This window comes from Coregonus lavaretus (genome assembly GCF_964263955.1).
Source record: "Coregonus lavaretus genome assembly, chromosome: 28".
Classification (NCBI taxonomy): domain Eukaryota; kingdom Metazoa; phylum Chordata; class Actinopteri; order Salmoniformes; family Salmonidae; genus Coregonus; species Coregonus lavaretus.
Window position 1 is genome coordinate 26,831,525 of NC_140015.1, and position 23,321 is coordinate 26,854,845.

General features: G+C 44.4%; 1 gene segment (V, D, J or C); it reads left to right on the forward strand.

Moving 5' to 3' along the window:
* The first annotated feature begins 243 nt into the window (after nucleotides 1-243).
* Nucleotides 244-23,321, forward strand: part of LOC311103817 (immunoglobulin heavy constant mu-like) — a 30,219-nt gene continuing 7,141 nt past the window's right edge. The window contains exons 1-6 of the C gene segment in view: nucleotides 244-286; nucleotides 986-1,057; nucleotides 3,671-3,775; nucleotides 16,671-16,745; nucleotides 17,776-18,042; nucleotides 18,389-18,637.

A 23,321-nucleotide genomic window follows, 5' to 3' on the forward strand; every position in this document is an offset into this window, starting at 1 on the left:
TTACATGGACAACACATTACAGGATTTATAGCTCGCACAGATATTACATATTTTTTTCCCTACTGATATTGCCATTAATTTGATATATCCTCTCTTTATGCAAATGTCACCTAGCCCCTCTTCCTTTCTCTCCCTCTACCTACTCCTATATAAAACCTCTCTGTATCTGAGTTCTAGTACGTCCCTCTGAGTCCTGGAGAGTAGAGAAGAATAGCTCCCGTCAGTTCAGCATCAACACAAACCATGTTCCCTGCATCTCTGCTGCTGCTGCTGGCAGCTGCCTCCTGTGAGTTCCTGACTGCAGTCTGATCAATATAACCTGTATGGCTGTCATACTGATGTGACTCCTTGATTGATTGATCTGATCTGTCATTCCTCTCCCTCCTCAGGTGTCCACTGTCAGGTTGTACTCACACAGGCTGAACTGTCAGTCCACGGGACCCCGCAGGATCCCTCAAACTCACATGTGTCTGTAGTGGATTTACTCTAAGCAGCACTAATATGTACTGGATCCACCAAGCACCTGGAAAAGGACTTGAATGGATCATTTACTATCATTCTGACACGTACAAGAGGAATGCCCCTGTAGTACGGGGCCGATTCACTGCATCAAAAGACAGCACTAATTTCTATGCACATGAGCCAGTTGAAGTCAGAGGACTCTGCAGTGTATTACTGTGCTACAGACTCACTATGGTTAAACTAATAAGAATAGCCGTACAAAAAACATCTGGTAGAGAAAGGAAAGGTAATGAACAAACACACAAACACACAGATGGTATGACCAGTAGACCATGACAAGTGGATACATGAGGATCAATTCTAATGATGTATCAAATAATAACACAATGATGCACCTGTTAAATAGATGGTAGTGTTGTTGATGCACCAACAGGGGGCACTCTCTCCATATGATTAAAATAAATGTAACTGTAACATGTTTCTATTTTGTGTATTTAATGTTGTTCATTATTTCCTTTCCCAGGTCTACAGAGTTACGAACTCACTCAGCCAGCCTCTATGACTGTCCAGCCAGGTCAACCACAGACCATCTCCTGTAAGGTCTCTTATTCTGTATCTGACATTTGGACAGCTTGGATCTGTCAACCTGCAGGAAATGAATTGGATTCACTGCAGAACAAGTTCAGCCTCTCAGTAGACTCTAGCAGTAATACCGTGTTTTTAAAAGGGCAGAGACTGCAGACTGAAGACACAGCTGTGTATTAATGTGCCTACCCTCACAGTGATACAAACCAGGACCAGAGCATTATAAAACCTATCCTCTTGGTAGATACTGTACAGAATATGGAAGCTGAATAGCAGATGTAATGCTCCTCAGTTCCACTAATTTTATTGAAAATAAATGTTTTATCCATAAAATACTCAAACGAAAATGTCTGAAATTGTACAACATTATGACAAGCTATAAGAAACAGCCGTTCATCTTCCCTGGCCAAAAGATGGTGCCATGACACCACAGGTCATCACTGCCATGACTGGAAGTAATTATTTACAGATACAAAATGTATGCATGTACATTTTGTATTGTATGTTTGTGCATATAGTTGAAGTCGGAAGTTTACATACACTTAGGTTGGAGTCATTAAAACAAATTTTTCAACCACTCCACAAATTTCTTGTTAACAAACTATAGTTTTGGCAGGTCGGTTAGGACATCTACATTGTGCATGACACAAGTAATTTTTCCAACAATTGTTTACAGACAGATTATTTCACTTATAATTCACTGTATCACAATTCCAGTGGGTCAGAAGTTTACATACACTAAGTTGACTGTGCCTTTAAACAGCTTGGAAAATTCCAGAAAATGATGTCATGGCTTTAGAAGCTTATGATAGGCTAATTGACATCATTTGAGTCAATTGGAGGTGTACCTGTGGATGTATTTCAAGGCCAACCTTCAAACTCAGTGCCTCTTTGCTTGACATCATGGGAAAATCAAAATAAATCATCCAAGACCTCAGAAAACAAATTGTAGACCTCCACAAGTCTGGTTCATCCTTGGGAGCAATTTCCAAATGCCTGAAGGTACCACATTCATCTGTACAAACAATAGTATGCAAGTATAAACACCATTGGACCACGCAGCCGTCATACCGCTCAGGAAGGAGACGTGTTCTCTCTCCTAGAGATGAACGTACTTTGGTGCAAAAGTGCAAATCAATCTTTGAACAACAGCAAAGGACCTTGTGAAGATGCTGGAGGAAAGTACAAAGTATCTATTTCCACAGTAAAACGAGTCCTCTATCGACATAACCTGAAAGGCCGCTCAGCAAGGAAGAAGCCACTGCTCCAAAACCGCCATAAAAAAGCCAGACACGGTTTGCAACTGCACATGGGGACAAATATCGTACTTTTTGGAGAAATATCCTCTGGTCTGATGAAACAAAAATAGAACCGTTTGGCCATAATGACCATCGTTATGTTTGGAGGAAAAAGGGGGTCACTTGCAAGCCGAAGAACACCACCCCAACCGTGAAGCACTGGGGTGGCAGCATCATGCTGTGGGGGTGCTTTGCTTCAGGAGGGACTAGTGCACTTCACAAAATAGATTATGTGGACATATTGAAGCAACATCTCAAGACATCAGTCAGGAAGTTAAAGCTTGGTCGCAAATGGGTCTTCCAAATGGACAATGACCCCAAGCATACTTCCAAAGTTGTGGCAAAATGGCTTAAGGACAACAAAGTCAAGGTTTTGGAGTGGCCATCACAAAGCCTTGACCTCAATCCTATAGAAAATGTGTGGGCAGAACTGAAAAAGCGTGTGCGAGCAAGGAGGCCTACAAACCTGACTCGGTTACACCAGCTCTGTCAGGAGGAATGGGCCAAAATTCACCCAACTTATTGTGGGAAGCTTGTGGAAGGCTACCTGAAATGTTTGACCCAAGTTAAACAATTTAAAGGCAATGCTACCAAATACTAACTGAGTGTATGTAAACTACTGACCCACTGGGAATGTGAAATAATAAATCATTCTCTCTACTATTATTCTGACATTTCACATTCTTAAAATAAAGTGGTGATCCTAACTGACCTAAGACAGGGTATTTTTACTAGGATGAAATGTCAGGAATTGTGAAAAACTGAGTTTAAATGTATTTGGCTAAGGTGTATGTAAACTTCCGACTTCAACTGTATATTATGAGTACATTATGCATACATGGTGCATCCAGTGACGTATCAGACACCTGTCTTTGTAGGACAGACAGTATGCAAAATAAACCCCCTCCCTCTGCTATATCAATGACCTGTTCTGACACAACCTTCATCACTGCAACCACCCTCTCTGTCAGTAATCAGACAGACACTGCCAGAGATCCAACAGAGAAACATGTTTCTTACATCCCTCCTCATCCTGGCATTCCTGCCATGTAAGTGGGGGGGATTTTAGTCTCTTTCAATACAGGACAGAAAACATTGTGTTAGTCAGTTGTTTTGCTATTGCGATAGTCAGTTTATTCCCCATTGTGTTAGTCAGTTGTTTGCTATTCTGTTAGTCAGTTGTTTTCCCATTGTGTTAGTCAGTTGTTTTCCCACTGTGTTAGTCAGTTGTTTTCCCATTGTGATAGTCAGTTGTTCTGCTATTGTGACATTGTTTTTGAAGAATGCCTCTCATCTCTCTTTCTCTCTTTTCCCATCTCTTTCAGATGTACACAGCATTAGTTTGACCTCCTCCCCTGCTCAACACAAACCTCCTGGAGAGTCAGTGAAACTATCTTGCCAAGTCTCTGGCTATGCCCTGACAGACTATGGTACAGGTTGGATACAACAGCAGCCAGGGAAAACACTGGAGTGGATTGGGATCATCTGGGGTGGTGGATCCATCAACTCTGGAGCCTCTTTTAAGAGCAGATTCACTATCTCCAGAGACAGTAGTAATGTACTGTACTTAGACATCACCAGTCTGCAGGCTGAGGACACAGCTGTGTATTATTGTGCAAAAACTAGAGGCACAGTGCATCCGCTCAATGGAAGACTTGTACAAAAACATAATTTTAACACACAGATTACTGTAAGAACAAGACTATGATGGAATGACAGCTTTAAGCGCTAAATGTTCAAAGCACAGCCTGTGAAATTCAATATTCAACAAATACACAGCAAATTGGGCATAGATTTTTTCAGTTTAAATGTTGCACATTGTTGATTACTAAACTATTTTACTCTAAATGGCACAATCCATGGTCATAAATGCAACACTCACATAGTTAATTTAGCACTGATGAATACACCATTTTTTGTTGATAAGGGTAAAATATTAGGATTTCAAAGACATAGTCCAATAGCTGTTTTTCTAAACATACTATAGTCCCATCCCATAAGTGAATCGTCAAAAGTCATTATGGTTCACAGAGGGTTTTCTGAAATTCCTATCCCTACCATACTGTACCTGCCTTCTTATGCAAATTACACATAGCTTTCTAACTTTTTAAATCTTTCATCTCACTCCCTCTACTTTATATAAAACAGGCTCTCTGTGTGAATTATAACTCTCTCTCTGAGTCGTGGAGAGTAAAGAAGGGCAACTTCCACCAGTTCAGCTTCAACACAAACCATGTTCCATGATTCTCTGATGCTGCTGTTGGCAGCTGTCTCCTGTCTCTCAGGATTTGGCTGTGTAACAGACGTATAACATATTTAAAGGAATATATTATGTAATTCATGCCTCTATTGCTTTAAAATAGCAGTACTTTGAGATTGTTGTATATGATACAATGATGTTTCTTAACAGGTGTACACTGGGGTCTTGAGCTTACCCAGCCAAGTTCAATGGTTATAAATTCTGGAGAGTCTTTGGTAATCACCTGTAAGGTCACTGGGTATTCTCTGACTGATAGCACCAACCTCTATGGAGTATCATGGGTCCAACTTGAAGGCATTATACCAGAATGGGTTGGGAATGTAGTGTCTAAACAGTTTAGGACTTTGTTGATGTTTGCAAATGGTGTGTTAGAGGAAGTCTGTTAGGTGGCCTCCTGGGATTGGTTTATGGGAAAACACCCATATTATGTTACATAGGGCATAGGATATAAATACTATGGTTTGGGACAAAGGAGGGGAGAACAACATATTAAGAGATTGGGACATTGTTCTCCAGATGTCTGCAGAAGTCTGTAAATTGGCGCTGAAATCTTCACTATAATAAAACTATTATAATCGAGGACAGTGTCCGCAGATTCCTTGTTCTCACAGCATAATTAGCATCATTATTTAGTTACCACAGAATGGCGATGAGGACCTTTGGGACGTGTTGCGTCTCTCCAGCGTTCCATTCATGAGCTACGAAGTGACTCCCGCTCAAGACGCCGGCACATAAGGTGAGATTTCTCACAATTTTGTGCGCTGGTCGGTTCGTTTGCTTATGTGGGTGTGTGCGCTGGGGAGATGTACCGTTTGAAAGACTTATGTGTGCATTTTGCTGTTATTTGCTGTGGGATAAGAGTCCGTTCTAAATTTCTAAATTTGTTTTTTGATCTGGAAGCAACGCAAACAGGGGGGAGTGTCTATAGGTATTGATAATACTGGACACAGGGATATTTTGCTTGAGGAAAATTGAAAAATAATAGAATGAAGGAATAACGCCAAGGAAACATTTATACAAATTAGGACGTCGCGGATCTATGGCAAGCCCTCAAACGAGGCGATCATTAGGATGGGCCGAAAATCCTGAAAACTCACTAGGTTGTTTTTAGGTCAGTTCCGGGGACTGGAGATTGTGGTAGATACATTCGGTTGCAAGTTACCGCTCAACTTATAGTTGACAAGGTATATGTTCGATGTAACCGCTCATTGAATATCTGCAAACCCGAGGTAGCATAAATGTAGGAACAATGAAAAAACGGCGCGATGGTGGTAGCATGCTGCCTTTGAGGTCCGTAGGAACGGATATAAGCCTCTTAAACTGTGTGTGTGTGTGTATGTGGGGGAGAAAAAATTATAAAATTAAGACGTCTCTGTTGTGTTTAAACTGTGTGTTGACTCATGTTAGGATAAGATTTATGTTAGAGATATATACATATATATGTTTTGGTTGAGAAAAGGGGTTTTTGTTTTTGTAAGGAAATATGTAAGTTAAGGTTAAAATCTTATGAGTCTCCGTTGGTGAGAACGTTAATAATTGTTAACTATATATCAGCCACCTGTAAGGACGTTAAGGTAAAAAATCTTATGAGTCTCTATAAAAAGAGAACGTTTACTAACTATTAGAAAATCATGAGCCTACAGGGAGGAGTTTTTAAGAGTGTATAGAGATGTTTTGTAATTGATAAGAAAATAACTATACATCTGCAGATTAGGATAAGTGAAGTTAAGAAACTTCAAAGTAGGATTTGTGTTCTATGTTTTGTGTTGGTTTGTGAGTTCTGTTAAGTGTTACTGTTTGTCTGTTGGGGGAAATAACGGAGGGACAGCTGGTCTGTCTACTTTCTGTTGGTTAGCTTGGAGAGAGCTGTTTGGGAGCTCTTCTCACTCTGAAATCGCACTGGTGAATGGACTACGCATGCGTGGGATTTTATGAGTTTAGAGTTACGTAGAGCAAATATGCCACTCCCCTGCCTGCATTGAGCTGCTGGGAGACGCAGACTCAGAGCAGACAGAGAAGAAGGGGGAGACTTACAAACTAATAAAGTATTCTGTTTGTTAAATCAGCTGTTGCTTAACGATGAAACTATTTGATTGAGATCTATTGAATTGATAAATGAGAGATATGTTGACGGATTAAAAACAAAAAATAATTAAATAAATAAATAAAATGAAAGGTTATTGAGCTATCTATAATATTCCTGAGTTAAGCTGTCTGCTTATTTATTAGCGCGAATGTGAACAGAGGAGTATTGCATGGTTGAAATAACCCAGTGAGTGCATGAAATACTACATTCTTGTCTGTTCCTTTGTTCTTCTGTGATATGAGAGACGATAAGGAGGAGACAGAGAGAGAGAGAGAGGAGGTGCTGACAAGTACATCACGCGACATTGTGGGCTGCAACAGATCAAGTCAAATTAAGGCCAGTACTGTTCTATTCACAAAACGTACCTTCCCATACAGGATATTTTGTGTGCCTAGCATATTTCATGTTGTGACAATTTGACAGGGACTTGGCAACATACTGATCAATTGATGTAATTTATGTAATTGCATATTGGAGTTTTTTGTGCATGAGTTGGTTTGATTAGAGTTGTGTTGGAAATCAAGCACTGACATTATTCTGTAAAATTAAGGTAATTGGGTGCTTATTAAGCTATTGGTTTGTGAGTGCTGTAGTGTTGCTGGAGTAGAGGTCTTTCTTTTTTGGATTGCTCTGAAGTTGACTACTTCCTTTACTTTTCCTGATCGGATGTGGTAAGATTGCCACTAATTAATAATTTGGTAAAATAAATAAATTGATAAAAATAAATATATTGATTAATTGATTAATTAATTAATTGGTTAATTCATTTGGGGGAAGAAAAAAGGGAGGGAACCATTAGCTACATAGTCTAAAATAATAAAATAATTCACAATAAAGGAATATAGAAGAGTTGTTACAATGGGGAAAAAGGACATCAAAACTATGAAAGTAATTACTCCTGTTGATGTAGTAGAAAAGAGTAATCCTCTAGTTAATGGTATTGCAAGGTTATCTGGAAAAGGGAATTAACGTTGGCCTGACATTGAACAACCATGGCCAGTGGAAGGGACTCCTAACCCAGACGTCATCAACATAATGAAAGTGCTTGAATAATAGAGAGAGGACAAGCAGAAACAACCATAAAGATGAATCCAAACTCCAAAAGTAAGAAGAAAACGAGATGTCTGGAAACTAAGGGTGGAGTGAGGTTCAGGAGGATGGAACTTGAAGATGATGATAATGATGATCAGAGTGATTCAGAAGAGATCATGGGTGGATATGAACCTGTGATCAGACGGAGGTTGGCCAGAGCGGAAAGAAGGGGTGATGGAAGTTGAAGGAAGAAGAAAGATACAAGAGATTCGATCTCTGATGAAAGTGAAGATGGAGAAAGCGATGAAGATTTGGAGATTAAAGGTGCTTTATGTTCAAGAGGATTTTATTCTACAATGATTAGCACAGAAGAAATAGAAAGAGATATAGATCATATAGCCCATCAAGTGGATCTGTACAGGAAAAAGGAACACAACCAGAAAGAATAGGACCAAGAAACTCTCAGAAAACTCAATCAAATACAACTGGGGGAGAATAAGAAGGAGAAGAAATAAGCTTTGGTTATGAAGAATCAGTGTGCACCAAATCAACAATCACTGCCACAACTTCAATCGGACCAGTTCCAACCGCAATTGTACCAGTCACCAATAGCGGTACCAGTTGTTTCATATCCACAGCCAGTCTCTGGACAGACACAGAATTGGAGAGGAAGAGGACGAGAAGGCTTAGAAAGAGGAAGAGGAGGAAGATTTAAGCCATACTTCCAACAATCTTCAGAAGTGTGTTATAATTGTGGACAGGTTGGTCACTTTGCCCGTGAGTGCAATGGGCCAGGAGGGAACATCAGAGGGAATTTCAGAGGAAGATACAGGGGCAAGTCAAGATCATCTGGAGGACCGGTGAACCCCTATAGGGGCCCGGAGCAAGGATTCTAGGGGTGCCCAGAAGATCCGAAAGGGGGGTGTGAGCTGGTAGCATCAGGACCGGAAAAAGATCCAACAATTGAGGTGAAAATAAACAACCGACCATTGGAAGTGATGGTGGATAGCAGAACTGCTTTTATCTGTGTTCAGCCTGAAGAGGTTACACATCTCACTATGTCCAATCAACTAATTAGGACAAAGGGATTTGAGGGAGTGAAACAGTTGATTCCTCTTACGGAACCAATGGAGCTCTGCTATAAAAATATACACCTATTGCATTGTTGGGAAGAGATGCTTTGTGTAAGTTGAACTGTACAATAAAATGTACACCAGACGGCTGTCTGGTTGAAGTGCCAAAGGAAAAGGTTTACCAATTGTTGATGATGACAGAGATGGATTCGTCTACAGTATTCTGGATTGGAAATCTCAGTGAAGATTTTTTGAAGCAGGCTAAGATATGGGAGAAATTTATTGGGGGAAAATATGCCATATGCGAGGCTTTGGGAATATCCATTTCATTGTACGCTCATGTATTTCAAGAATGCTGCCCAATCGAACTCAGGGGAATGGTTGAGTCATCAACCAAAGAAAGTTCAACTCAGCTCATGTTGCATAATTTTAGGACCACAAGGAGCAGCTATGAAGATAAACACAGACGATTATCTGGATAAGGAATTTGAGATTGAGAAGAGTGTGCCACATGTGACCTTGTTGGTTTCTGAAGGCTATGAGCAGAAGCAAATAGGAGAAATGATGACAGAAGCAGAGCAAGCTTGCTTGCTGATTTGGAGGAGTGAAGATCAGCGATTTCTCAAAATAATGATTTTGGCTCAAGGACAAGGAGAGCCACAAGCTGTACGGATGACACATGAATCTATTTGCAGTGTGAAGATGGATTAAGACCCTATGAAAAAGGAGATGTTGCAACAAGTTTAAGAATGTTTGTGGTTTCAAAGTAGTATCGATATTGGACTTGTGAAATCAGCCCAATTGAGGTGAAAGTTGAACTTCAACCAGGAGCCAGACCTCCTTGGAAGAATCAGTATCCATTGAAATATGAAGCAATCCAAGGGATTGAACCATAAATTGAAGGACTTTTGAAAGCAGGTGTTTTGAGGACAATGGGAAAAATCCTCAGAGTAAGAATGTTTATTGTCTGTGGAGAAACCATGAGGGGTTGATAGTAGCGCCTCTAGACCTATTAGGTCTGATGATTTAGGAAGCTATGGGTTAGCTCATGTTGCAAGGGGGGAGGTTAGGAGAAAGATCACAAAGGAGTATGGTTTTTGGGGAACCATATTTGCTTGAACAGGTTGACTATGTCATAGGCAGGTGCAAAATCTGTTTGAAAAATAATATTTGCAGGGGTGTGACATTTATTCTTGGTTACATTCCTACACCAAGAGGTGCATAATATGTCCAACTAAGCTAAAAGATGCTCAATCGTTTGCCAAGTTATTGTGTAAAGAAGTCATAAGCAAGTGGGGACTACCCTATCGAAATATCCTCAAAGTAGTGGGAAAGGATTTTGTGGAAAAATCAGTGAAATGGTTTTTGAAAAATTAGTGGGAAAGGATTTTGTGGATAAATCAGTGAAATGGTTTTTGAAAAATTGGAGAAAAAGTCAGACTAAAAAAGTTATGAAAACTAGGGTTGAGGGAACTCTAGGACAGTCAGCTCAGCTTCAATGTAAGTGCACAAGAGAGAGAACAGTGGTGAAGGGAAATTTAGAGTTCAGTGGAGAGATAATTATGGAGAAGAAGTGTTGTTATCAGGACCAGAAGTAGAAGCTGTGCCCCCTAGTCAAAGGAAGTATATTTTGTACAACGATATGAAGTGGAAGAGGGTTATGAGTGATTGCTCACTTATTTTGCGTAATGTTACATGGAAAGATCAGGGAGAATATATGTGTACTTATTTAGTGCAAGCATTAAAATTTGTTCCGGTTAAGAATGATTGGTTAAAAGGCTATGTAACTCGTAAGGTGACGCTTATGATGGAAGATTTAAAGTCTGTTGAAGCTTCCACAGTCACCAAAGGAGTTCAGGAGCAGTATATTACAGTAGCCACTCCAACAGTAAATAATACACAGAATATATCTGTCACTTTGCCACTGGAAATAATTAAGAGTGTTAATACATCAACTAAAGCAACTATTTCAACAGTAACTTTGAAAGAGATTAATGTTACGACGTCAATAACAAATGTAGGAAATGTGACACAGACACCAACAACAACTTTTCTGAAACTAAAGGATGTAGTAAGAGTGACTCAGGAGTTTATGATACGAATGGAGAGTGCTGTGAATGGTAGTAAGGATAGTGTTGAAATAGGAGAGCAGATGGTAGTAGAGAATGATGTAGACTCATCTGAAATAGTGCAGAATACTATCATGGAGGTACAGGATGAGTTCTTTGATTTTGATGGAAGACAAGAAGATATATCTGATCAATATCGCTCGTTAGGGAAGAGAGAAACTAAATGGAAGGCATATGGATTTGATTCTTCTGTTTTGCAAATTAAAGATGGGTGGGCAGGTAGGAATCTTTGGTTCCAGCAGTTAACTCATTCTGTAAGATCAGTGAGGAATCTTGAGGGTCCATGTCTGTTGAGAATTCCAGTGCCAGGCACATGGGGTTCAATCTTAGAGACGGTGCCTCAACCTCTATCAAGTACGTGTCAATCTTATGCTTTATCATGGCTGTTGTATCAGCAACAATCATTAACAGATATAATAATGTCGTTGTCGAAGCATTTGTTTAGGCCTAGGTTTAAGTGTTCTTGGTTAAATGAATTACCCTATGTGAATTTGTTAGATCGGAAGGAAAATCAGTTAACAGCGCTTCATGAAGCATTGGAGGTGAAACCTGTGAGGGCTAAAAGCTGTTTTTGTTCAAATAAAACATATGATGGAAAGAGTAATGTTTATGGAAATATCAGATTGTGATGATTATATGATGACTTTGGGTAAGCATGAACATAGGGTTAGTAATGAGAAATATAATGTTACTCTTTATGTTCCAGTTAGTAAGAAGAGCAGGACTTTGATGGTGAAAGATCAGCTTTTGCATGGCAATGTGACTATTGGGAATTAGAGAAACATTTGGGGTTTGTGGTGATAAAGAATATATATTCTTACCCTATGGATGGAAAGGATGTTGTTACATGTCGATGTTGAAACTTCCATATGAGGTTTTTACCATTAAAAGAGGGGAAGCACCGGACACAGATACATCTGATTCTAGGTTTGGAAATAGGGTGAAAAGGGACATGGCGAAATGTCATAGTCTGGAAGCCTACCATTGGAGGATAAGTGTCACGGTTTCGGCCGAGACTGCTCCTCCTCCTGGTTCGGGCACTATGGGGTCCCCGAGGATATAGTGTCTGACCGAGGTCCCCAGTTCACCTCCAGAGTTTGGGGGGCGTTCATGGAACGGTTGGGGGTCTCGGTAAGCCTTACCTCGGGGTACCACCCAGAGAGCAATGGGCAGGTGGAACGTGTCAACCAGGATGTGGGTAGGTTTTTGAGGTCCTATTGCCGGGACCGGCCGGAGGAGTGGTCTAGGTTCATCCCCTGGGCAGAGATGGCCCAGAACTCTCTCCGTCACTCCTACACCAATTTAACACCTTTCCAGTGTGTTTTAGGCTATCAGCCGGTCCTGGCACCATGGCACGAGAGCCAGATCGAGGCTCCTGCGGTGGACGAGTGGATTCGGCGCTCGGAGGAGAGGTGGGACGCTGCCCATGTCCATCTGCAGCGTGCCATCCGTCAACAAAAGGCGAGCGCCGACCACCACCGCAGTGAGGGACCGGTGTACGCACCGGGAGATCGAGTCTGGCTCTCGACTCGAAACCTGCCCCTCCGCCTGCCCTGCCGGAAGCTGGGTCGGCGGTTTGTGGGGCCCTTCAAAGTCCTGAGAAGATTGAACGAGGTGTGTTACAGGTTACAACTGCCTATAGAGTATAAAAATATTAACCCCTCGTTCCATGTGTCTCTTCTCAGGCCGGTGGTAGCTGGCCCACTCCAAGAAGATGAGATAGGAGAGACCCCTCCGCCCCCTTTGGACACCGAGGGGGCCCCGGCGTACAGGGTCCGGACCATCTTGGACTCGAGGCGCCGGATGAGTGGTCTCCAGTATCTCGTGGAGTGGGAGGGGTACGGTCCGGAGGAACGGTGCTGGGTGCCCATGAGGGACATACTCGATCCATCCCTCCTGACTGAGTTTCACCATGGGCATCCCACGTGCCCGGGTCCGCGTCCTCCTGGCCGTCCCCGAGGCCGGGGTCGGCGCACGGCTGGAGCCGCGCGTCAAGGGGGGGTACTGTCACGGTTTCGGCCGAGACTGCTCCTCCTCCTGGTTCGGGCAGGCTTCGGCGAGCGCCGTCCCCGGAGTACTAGCTGCCACCGCTCTATGTTTCGTCAGTCGATTGCTTTTGTCTGGCTGTATCACCTGTGTCCATTTGTGTGTTGATTGCGTGCCCTATAAGTTCCTTGTTTTGTGCTAGTATTATTGTGTGTTGTTATTTTTACTGCCACAGTGTCGGAGCTACGTCTTTGCTCCCTGTTTGTTTTGTGTTTAGTGTTTACGCGTGTGCGTAATTCTCCCTCGCCTCTTTGTGTTTTTGAGGTCAGAGGTTTTCCAGTTATTCTTTGGACTATTAAATATACTGTTGGACTTAACCTCAGTGTCCTGCGCCTGACTCCTCCACCACATCTACATCGGTATCGTGACAATAAGTCTAGGAGAGAAGTGGGGACTTGGACTTTTTCCATGGTATGGTGTAACATTTTTGGCAGATCACATTGATAATATTACCTATACTTTGCAGGGTTTTGCAAATGAAACGATAAGAGGGTTTAACCTTTTGTCAAATACTCAAAGGAGTATTGATGGATAGATATCCATTTTGAATATCCAATCATTTTTCACATGTTTTAAATATTATTGTGATTTTAGTATTTTGTGATGAATCAAAGGGGGGAAATGGAATGTGATTCATTTTATATATCATTTTTATTGATGTGTTAATTTGAATGTGTTGTTTTGCAAAAGATACTGGTTGGTCTTTTCTTTTCTTCCAGAAGCATATGGGGGGATGTGTAGAGGGGATTCAAATACTCAAACATGGACAATATGAATGGACAATATGAATGGACTGGAGGAAGTGGAACAAGGAAGGTGTGGAAATGTTCAGATTCCATCATCGACGTTTCATTGAAAGTCGACACTGCTGAGGAGATGAAGTGTAGTGGACTACATTCCAGTGTCTGCAATGATATATAGACATATTTGAATGTGTAATACATAATTTGTGTCATATTCTTTCTGTATTAATTTTTGAAGAATGAGATTTGCTGTAGTTGGGTACATGTGGGGATCTCAGATGTTTTTGTTTATTTCGTTGATGCTTAGGGATATTGGGTCTAGGCAGGGACAGGGAGAATCCACAGGAGGGTCCGATGGGTCGACCAGCCTGAATGTGGACAAGTTTGATTGTATTTTGTTTGCTGAGGCTTTCATGTGTATTCAATTGCATCATAGTTTAAAATGCATTGATAAAGATGTATGAATTGATCTGGAGTACTTAGGTGGTTGCCTGGGGCAGAGGGGCCATGAGATAATTTTACTGTCTTGATTGATTGATGGATATTTGGAAAGAAAGCTGCCAGTCAGGTTTTTCGCTCTCACACTCCATAAAGATTTGTTCATATTTCATAGAAATGTATTTACACTCCATAGAAAAATGTGTTTTTGGTTTATTGCTAAAGTTACTCAATAAGAGAAATTGTTATTTGTCATAATCCTATTCTTTTTGTTTTCGAGACTTAGTTAGTCTCGAAGGGGGGAAACATATAGTGTCTAAACAGTTTAGGACTTTGTTGATGTTTGCAAATGGTGTGTTAGAGGAAGTCTGTTAGGTGGCCTCCTGGGATTGGTTTATGGGAAAACACCCATATTATGTTACATAAGGCATAGGCTATAAATACTATGGTTTGGGACAAAGGAGGGGAGAACAACATATTAAGAGATTGGGCCATTGTTCTCCAGATGTCTGCAGAAGTCTGTAAATTGGCGCTGAAATCTTCACTACAATAAAACTATTATAATCGAGGACAGTCTCCGCGGATTCCTTGTTCTCACAGCATAATTAGCATCATTATTTAGTTACTACAGGAACATCTACTGTATCACGATGCAGGCACAGCTTACAAAGATTAACTGAAACACAAGTTCAGCTTGACCATAGAACCTTTGAGAGGCACAGTGACTTTAATAGGACAGAGTCTGCAGACTGAAGACACAGCTGTTTATTACTGTTCTCGATACCACAGTGATACAAACAAGCCCCAAACCTGTACAAATATCCCAACAGCAGTGAGTAGAAAACTAACTTAAACATATTATATTTCCCTGACCAGAAATACTGGTGTACCATTCATAATAGTAAATTAAGTGTGAAAAGACACAAAAGTAACGCTCAAATCATTCCTCTGTACATTTCACTCTACATGGTATGTTGTATCTTATTTGCTCTATAAGAGGTGTCAATGTTCAAGGAATTTCAGAGTTCATACTAGCTATCTATAGATAACCATCGTCATTTCACTGCAAATATCATCAGCAAACAGAATAAATGCTGAAAGTAATAATCAAAGAAAATGTTAATATAAAGTAAAAAAAGAGTACTGGACCAAGTATTTATCCTTGGACACCAATCATTACATTCTGATACTGATTCTCTGTATAACATGTCACTATGATACAAGTCACTTCCTCCTTTTTATAACTCTTTCACTCTATGCAAAGCAACTCTCCTGTCTTGTGTATAAAGAGGAATATGTCTCTCACTTTCATTCAGTTATCAAGTGCTGTTACCATCAGTTCAGCTTAAACACAAACCATGTCTGCCACGCTGAACCTCAACACAGGGGCCCCTCGGGGGGGGGGGGGGGGGGGGGGGGGGTGCTCAGTCCCCTCCTGTACTCCCTGTTCACCCATGACTGCATGGCCAGGTACAACTCCAACACCATCATTAAGTTTGCCGACGACACAACAGTTGTAGGCCTGATCACCGACAACGATGAGAAAGCCTATAGGGAGGAGGTCAGAGACCTGGCCGTGTGGTGCCAGGATAACAACCTCTCCCTCAACGTGATCAAGACAAAGGAGATGATTGTGGACTACAGGAAAAAAAAGAGGATTGATCACACCCCCATTCTCATCAACGGGGCTGTAGTGGAACAGGTTGAGAGCTTCAAGTTCCTTGGTGTCCACATCACCAACAAGCTATCATGGTCCAAACACACCAAGACAGTCGTGAAGAGGGTACGACAAAGCATATTCCCCCTCAGGAGACTGAAAAGATTTGGCATGGGTCTTCAGATCCTCAAAATGTTCTACAGCTGCACCATCGAGAACATGCTGACTGGTTGCATCAAAGCCTGGTATGGCAACTGCTCGGCCTCCGACCACAAGGCACTACAGAGGGTAGTGCGTACGGCCCAGTACATCACTGGGGCCAAGCTTCCTGCCTTCCAGGACATCTATACCAGGCGGTGTCAGAGGAAGGTCCTAAAAATTGTCAAAGACTCCAGCCACCCTAGTCATAGACTGTTCTCTCTGCTACTGCACGGCAAGCGGTCTAGGTCCAAAAGGCTTCTTAACAGCTTCTACCCCCAAGCAATAAGACTCCTGAACAGCTAATCATGGCTACCCGGACTGCTGCTCTTTAATTATTTGTAAGTTGTTATTTTTGTTACTTATCAATTCTTTACTTTTTTTCTTAGAACTGCATTGTTGGTTAAGGGCTTGTAAGTAAGCATTTCACTGTCTACACCTGTTGTATTCGGCGCATGTGGCAAATTAAATTTGATTTGATTTGATTTGTTCCCTGCATCTCTGCTGTTGCTGCTGGCAACTGTATCCTGTGAGTTTTGGGGGACTGATACATCAATATTGGTGTAATAGGGAGTAATAGAGTTTTGGAAATGTAATGATCAAAATGTTCTTTTTTGTTTGTTTTGTTTGTAATTAAAACATTTTTTTTGTTTTGTTTTACAGGTGTGTTCTGTCAGACTGAACTCACACAGCCAGGCTCTATGACCCTGCAGCCTGGACAGCCTCTGACCCTCTCCTGTAAGGTATCTGGGTATTCTTTTACCTCTACGGGACCTTTGATTCCTACTTCACATGTTTTTATGTTTGTATTATCTTTTACCTTTTCTAATGTGTTATATTCTCCTACATTAATTTCACATTTCCACAAAATTCAAAATGTTTCCTTTCAATAGATACCAAGAATATGCATATCCTTACTTCAGGTCCTGAGCTACAGGTAGTTAGATTTGGGTATGTCATTTTAGGCAAAAATTGAAAACCAGCACCAGCTACTGTATAGGTTGGGTACGACAGCCTGCAGGAAAAGCACTGGAGTGGGTTGGAGAAATACGTAGCAGTGGTAGCACATATTATAGTGATAATCTGAAAAAAAGTTCAGCATCACCAGAGACACTTCCAGCAGACAGTAACTTTAACAGGACAGAGTCTGCAGACCGAAGACACAGCTGTTTATTATTGTGCTCGAAGACCACAGTGATACAAACCAGGACAGGAACTGTACAAAAAATGCATATGCATGTGAATCATGTGCAAGTGCAACATATGGCCCTCAGTGATTCAATATAATATAATAATATCAATCGAAGAACTGATCTATGACATAAAACTTCTTATTGATACACTGGATACAGTGGCTATGTCACTATTACATGAACACCTTGAGTCTTCACCAAAACATTTCTCATCAGTACCAAGATATGTAATATTTATACCACTATAGCTACAGGGAGAAACATTTAACACATGGATATGCAAATGTGTTCTGTGCACATAGACCCAATGTCTCCTCCCATTTCATTAGTGTCTCAGATATCTGCCCTTCACAGACCATCTACATCAGTCACGAAAAGTAGTCCCAGTCTATGTGCCTCCTTTTACAGAATTCTAGAACCGTCCCACAATGAGAGTTCTAGAATGTGTGTTCCCCCTGACTCTCATCTCAGGTGAGTTAACTGGAGTTTTTTCTGTCCAGTGTAGGAGAGAGGAGAGGAGCTATGCTACTTGGCTTGAGGGTCACAGTCATCAAAACTCACTGTCTGTTTTTCAGCTGTTCAGGGGCAGTCACTCACCTCCTCTGAGCCAGTGGTGAAGAAACCTGGAGAGCCAGTGACCTTGTCCTGTAAAGTGTCTGGAATCTCCATGGGTAGCTACCGGATGCACTGGATCCATCAGAAACCAGGGAAAGGACTTGAGTTGATTGGATACATTGACACGGGAACCGCTGCTTATTATGCCCAGTCCATCCAAGGCCAGTTCACCATCACCAATGACAACTCCAAAAACCAGCTGTGCATAAAACAGCCTGAAGATGGAAGTGGAGCCGCTGACCGGAGCTGGACTGGGCACCGGTGGAGCGGACTGCTCTGGCTCCGGAGTGGAGCCGCTGACCGGAGCTGAACTGGACACCGGTGGAGCGGACTGCCCTGGCTCCGGAGTGGAGCCGCTGACCGGAGCTGGACTGGGCACCGTTGGAGCGGACTGCTCTGGCCCTGGAGTGGAGCCGCTGACCGGAGCTGGACTGGGCACCGGTGGAGCGGACTACTCTGGCTCCGGAGTGGAGCAGGTGACCGGAGCTGGACTGGGCACCAGTGGAGTGGACTGCTCTGACTCCGAAATGGCGCAAATTTCCGGACCCGTATCCATCCCCATCTCTGGAGCAGGACTGAACGCCGTGCCCAGCCTGGGCACCGACGCAGAGGAAAATTCCAGCCCTGTAGTAGGACTGGTTGCCGGCCCCAGACTGGGCACCGACACGTTTAGGAGCTCCTGCTCCAAAACGGGGCTGTACGTCGTGCCCACCCTGGGCACCGACGCAGAGGTGGTTTCCAACCCTGTAGTTGGGCTGGTTGCCGGCCCCAGACTGGGCACCGACACGCTAAGGTGCTCCCTGCAGGGGACCGTTGCTGGAGGTCGGGTGAGTTGTGTGGTTGGAGGAGGTGTAAAAACGCCACCTCTCTCCCATCGCTCCAATGTACTCACCACGCGCTCCATTGCGCTGCCGAGAGCCTGGATCCTGCTCGCCTGCCATTGGATACGTTCCTCCAATACGTACCGGCTGGCGACACGTACCACTGGCTTGGTGCGAGGAGCAGGCACGGGCCATTCCGGACTGGGAACACGCACCACTGGCTTGGTGCGATGAGCAGGCACGGGCCATGCCGGACTGGGAACACGTACCACTGGCTTGGTGCGAGGAGCAGGCACGGGCCGTTCCAGACTGGGAACACGCACCACTGGCTTGGTGCGAGGAGTAGGCACGGGCCGTACCGGGCTGACGACACGCACCATCTGTCTGGTGCGAGGAGCTGGCACAGGCCGTACCTGGCTGTGGAGGCACACTGGAGGTCTGGAGCGTGGAGCTGGCACAATCCGTCCTGGCTGGATGCCCACTTCCGCACGGTACGTGCGTGGCGCTAGCACAGGGCGCACTGGGCTGTGAATGCGCACTGGCGACACAGTGCGTATCTCCGCATAACCTGGTTCCTCAATGACCACACGCTCCTTACAGCGAGTGTGGGTAGTTGGCTCTGGTCTGCCCCCTGGTTCCGCCAACCACCCCGTGTGCCCACCCAATTTTTTTTATTGGGGCTGTCTCTCGGGCTTCCATCGTCGTCGCCGTTTATCCTTCCTCACTGTCTCCGTCTGCTCCCAAGGAAGGCGATCCATCCCTGCCTGGATCACCTCCCAAGTCCAGGATCCCTTACCGTCCAAAATATCCTCCCATGTCCATGTTGTCTGCTCTTTCTGTTCACGCTGCTTGGTCCGTTGGTGGTGGGATGTCACGGTCGTTGAGAGACGGGTCAGACCAAGGTGCAGCGTGGTATGCAAACATGTTTATTAAAACGAATAAACACTTGACAAAATAACGAAACGTGAAGTCCTATGGGCTATACATAAAACAAGCCAAACAGGTACAACAATATCCCACAACTAAGGTAGGCAACCAGGCTACCTAAGTATGATCCCCAATCAGAGACAACGAGCGACAGCTGCCTCTGATTGAGAATCAGACCCTGCCAAACATAGATTCCCCAACAATAGTTAGATTCTCACCATCTGTGCCTTTTGTGCAGTTCTCCAAAGCATCAATGATAATGATTATAATAACATACTGTAAGCAATGAGCAGAACAGAACCATTCATAATGCAAGTCATTGCATCCCATAATAGATCATTGTATTATTATTAATAGTATTATGATACATAATTGTTCTACTCAACATGTCACTGTGATTCTAGTAATTTTACTGTAGTTCTCCTTTAATCCTAAATCTCTGACTTTGATGCAAATCAATTATCCTATTTGTATTAAAGAAGAGTCTGTTTCTCTTTCACTCAGTTGGAGTAAATAAGTATTATTCCCATCAGTTCAGCTTCCTCACAAACCATGTTCCCTGCATTTCTCCTGCTGCTGCTGGCAGCTGCCTCCTGTTTCTTTTTTTAATACATTTTACTATAACATAATCAAACTGTATAAATGTATCATGTACCTAATGTTAGACCATTTTCAAATATCTAGATTTTTCCCCTGACAGGTATGCATGGTATTGTTGACCCAGAACTCAGCAGCCAAGCTCAATGGTTGTAAAGCCAAGATAATCTTTGAGCATCACTTGTAAGGTCTCTGGGTATTCTATCAGTGATGATATGTGACACTCTGGCTCCGGGACTTTTGTATTTGAGCCAGGGTGTATTTGTTTTGTTGGGTTTTGTTGTGGGGTTTGTTGTATAGGGTGTATTCGGTTGGTGGTGTTTTGGGTGAGTTAATTGTGGTGTCGTGTGACTCCCAATCGGAGGTAACGAGTGTCAGCTGTCGGCTCGTTATCTCTGATTGGGAGCCATATTTAAACTATTTGTGTTCTCTTGAGGGTTGTGGGTTTTTGTTCCGTTTCGGTTAGTTAACCGTGGACTTCATGAGTCGTCTTTTGTTTTGTATTTTGTGCGTCATCTATTAAAGTCATGTTCGCCACAAACGCTGCGCTTTGGTCCGCTTCCTTTCAAGACGGCCGTGACAGAAAAACCCACCATAAAAGGACCAAGCAGCGTGTCAAGCGGCAACAGGATTTATGGACGCCTATAAAGGATTCATGGACATGGGAGGAGATACTGGATGGAAAGGGTCCTTGGGCACAACCGGGAGAATATCGCCGCCCTCGTGAAGAGCTGGAGGCAGCTAAAGCCGAGAGGAGGTGGTATGAGGAGGCAGCACGGAGTCGAGGCTGGAAGCCCGTGGGTACTACCCAAAAATTTCTTGGGGGGGGGCTAAAAGGGAGTGTGGCGAAGTCAGGTAGGAGACCTGCGCCTACTCCCTGGACTGACCGTGGAGAGCGAGAGTACGGGCAGACACCGTGTTACGCAGTAGAGCGCATGGTGTCTCCTGTACGCAGGCATAGCCCGGTTCGGTACATTCCAGCTCCACGTATCGGCCGGGTTAGAGTGAGCATTGAGCCAGATGTCATGAAGCCGGCCCAACGCATCCGGCTACCAGTGCGTCTTCTCGGGCCGGCGTACATGGCACCAGCCTTACGCATGGTGTTCCCGGTTCGCCCACATAGGCCGGTGCGGGTTATTCCACCTCCCCGTACTGGTCGGGCGACGGGGAGCATCAACCCGGGTAAGGTTGGGCAGGCTCAGTGCTCAAGGGGGCCAGTAAGCCTGCACGGTCCGGTATTTCCGGCGCCACCTCCCCGCTCCAGCCCAGTACCACCAGTGCCTACACCACGCACCAAGCCTCCTGTGTGTTCCCCGAGTCCTGTGCGTCCTGTTGCTGCTCTCCGCACTAGCCCTTATGTGCGTCCCCAGGGTCCAGCATGCCCTGTTGCTTCTCTCCGCACTAGGCCTTATGTGCGTCCCCAGGGTCCAGCATGCCCTGTTCCTGCTCTCCGCACTAGGCCTTATGTGCGTCCCCAGGGTCCAGCATGCCCTGTTGCTTCTCCCCGCACTAGCCCTGAGATGCGTGTCCTCAGCCCGGTACCTCCAGTTCCGGCACCACGCACCAGGCCTACGGTGCGCCTCAGACGGCCAGAGTCTGCCGTCTGCCCAACGGGGTCTGAACTGCCCGTCTGCCCTAAGGCGCTTGAACTGGCCATCTGTACTGAGCCTGCTAAGCCGCCCGTCTGCCATGAGCCTTCAGAGCCGTCCGCCAGACCGGAGCCGCTAGAGCCTTCCGCCAGACAGGATCAGCCAGAGCCTTCCGCCAGACAGGATCAGCCAGAGCCTTCCGCCAGACAGGATCAGCCAGAGCCTTCCGCCAGCCATGAGCAGCCAGATCCGTCAGCCAGCCATGAGCAGCCAGATCCGTCAGCCAGCCATGAGCAGCCAGATCCGTCAGCCAGCCATGAGCAGCCAGATCCGTCAGCCAGCCATGAGCAGCCAGATCCGTCAGCCAGCCATGAGCAGCCAGATCCGTCAGCCAGCCATGAGCAGCCAGATCCGTCAGCCAGCCATGAGCAGCCAGATCCGTCAGCCAGCCATGAGCAGCCAGATCCGTCAGCCAGCCATGAGCAGCCAGATCCGTCAGCCAGCCATGAGCAGCCAGATCCGTCAGCCAGCCAGGATCCGCCAGAGCCGTCCAGCCAGGATCCGCCAGAGCCAGCCAGCCAGGATCCGCCATTGAGTCCGGGGCTGTCCCTTAGCCCGATGCTGTCCCTTAGCCCGGTGCTGCCCCTTATCCTGGTGCTGCCTCTTAGTCCGGTGCTGCCCCTTAGCCAGGTGCTGTCCCTTAGCCCGGTGCTGCCCCTAAATCCAGGTGGGGTAAGTTGGAGGGTGGTCATGTGGAGGAGGCTAGGGAAGCGGGTGGTGACTAAGGTGGGGTGGGGACCACGACCAGGGCCAGAACCGCCACCGTGGACAGACGCCCACCCAGACCCTCCCCTAGACTGTATGCTGGTGCGCCCGGAGTGCGCACCTTTAGGGGGGGGGTACTGTGACACTCTGGCTCCGGGACTTTTGTATTTGAGCCAGGGTGTATTTGTTTTGTTGGGTTTTGTTGTGGGGTTTGTTGTATAGGGTGTATTCGGTTGGTGGTGTTTTGGGTGAGTTAATTGTGGTGTCGTGTGACTCCCAATCGGAGGTAACGAGTGTCAGCTGTCGGCTCGTTATCTCTGATTGGGAGCCATATTTAAACTATTTGTGTTCTCTTGAGGGTTGTGGGTTTTTGTTCCGTTTCGGTTAGTTAACCGTGGACTTCATGAGTCGTCTTTTGTTTTGTATTTTGTGCGTCATCTATTAAAGTCATGTTCGCCACAAACGCTGCGCTTTGGTCCGCTTCCTTTCAAGACGGCCGTGACATGATAGCTATACCACAGCCTGGATTAGATATCCTGTAGATAAAGCTATGGAATGGTTCAGATGGAAATTGCAAATATTCTTTCAAAAGCAGGTTCAGCATCTCCAAAGATGTTTCCAACAACATAGTCACTTTAGAAGGGCAGAGAAGTTAAACTGAAGACACAACTGTCTATCACTGTGTCAGATATAATTACACACAGTGGTGTGAAGCAAAGCATGACCTGTACAAAAACAACAAAAATGTATATTGCAGGAAACCATCGTTCCCTAAGGACAACACAGTTCATATTGTCACAGTCAAAA